This window comes from Octopus bimaculoides, chromosome 5 (assembly GCF_001194135.2).
Source record: "Octopus bimaculoides isolate UCB-OBI-ISO-001 chromosome 5, ASM119413v2, whole genome shotgun sequence".
NCBI classification, from domain to species: Eukaryota; Metazoa; Mollusca; class Cephalopoda; order Octopoda; family Octopodidae; genus Octopus; species Octopus bimaculoides.
The window spans coordinates 35,028,235-35,029,120 of NC_068985.1; positions in this window are offsets into that span (position 1 = coordinate 35,028,235).

An 886-nucleotide genomic window follows, 5' to 3' on the forward strand; every position below is an offset into this window, starting at 1 on the left:
AGGGCACCAGGCTGATCACATTTCGATAATATCTGACATTGCTTGAGGCAAATCCAGTTTCCTTAAATGTGTTGGGTTTATCATTTTGAGTTAGAGAATAAGAGATAATCTAACAGTGGAGACACTCCTCAACACTTACTCTAAAGAAGGTCATCAAGATCGTTTAATCTGCAGGGAAGGTGATGGACTCAGTATTTTGGATTGCAAAAAGCATCGTGTTTATTGACTACTTTCAAAAGGCTCTCACCATCAATGAAGAGTGCTGTACTGTGCCACCTTTCTAAGGCAGTTGCGAAAGGCTATCAAGGCCGAACGCAAGGAAAACTGTCGAGTATGTTTTTATTTCATCGAAACAAATACTCCAGTGCACAAGTAATTGGTTTCGATGGCTGCTGTGTGTGATTGGCTTTGGACTGCTAAGCCACCCTCCCTACTTTAGTGATTTGACCTCATCTTATTATCTATATCCCCTACATATATATAAAAAAATCCTCGCTTTGGAACCAATATCATAGTGATGATGTCTTATCAGCTGTTGAAAAATTGTTTAACTAACAGGATAGCTTCTTTTCCAAGGCAATCGAAGCAATGAATCGCTGAAAGAAGTATGCAGATGATCCTTTCTGTTTGATTTTCACTTTTCAATTGCGTCAATTTTATTCCAATTTCAAAAATGTTTATTGTTCACATGAACTAAACCAACAGTATGTTTATCCAACATTTCACAAAACTTTATTAAAACTTCCATCGTTGAATGTTTTAACATTGTAATGTTGTCACCTTGTACAAAATGCCAGCTTCCACACCCTGTTCTCTGATGGAGGGGAAAATGATCAAACTTTAAACCTCTTACAGTTTTCTAAAGTTTTTCTGGAATAAGCGAATA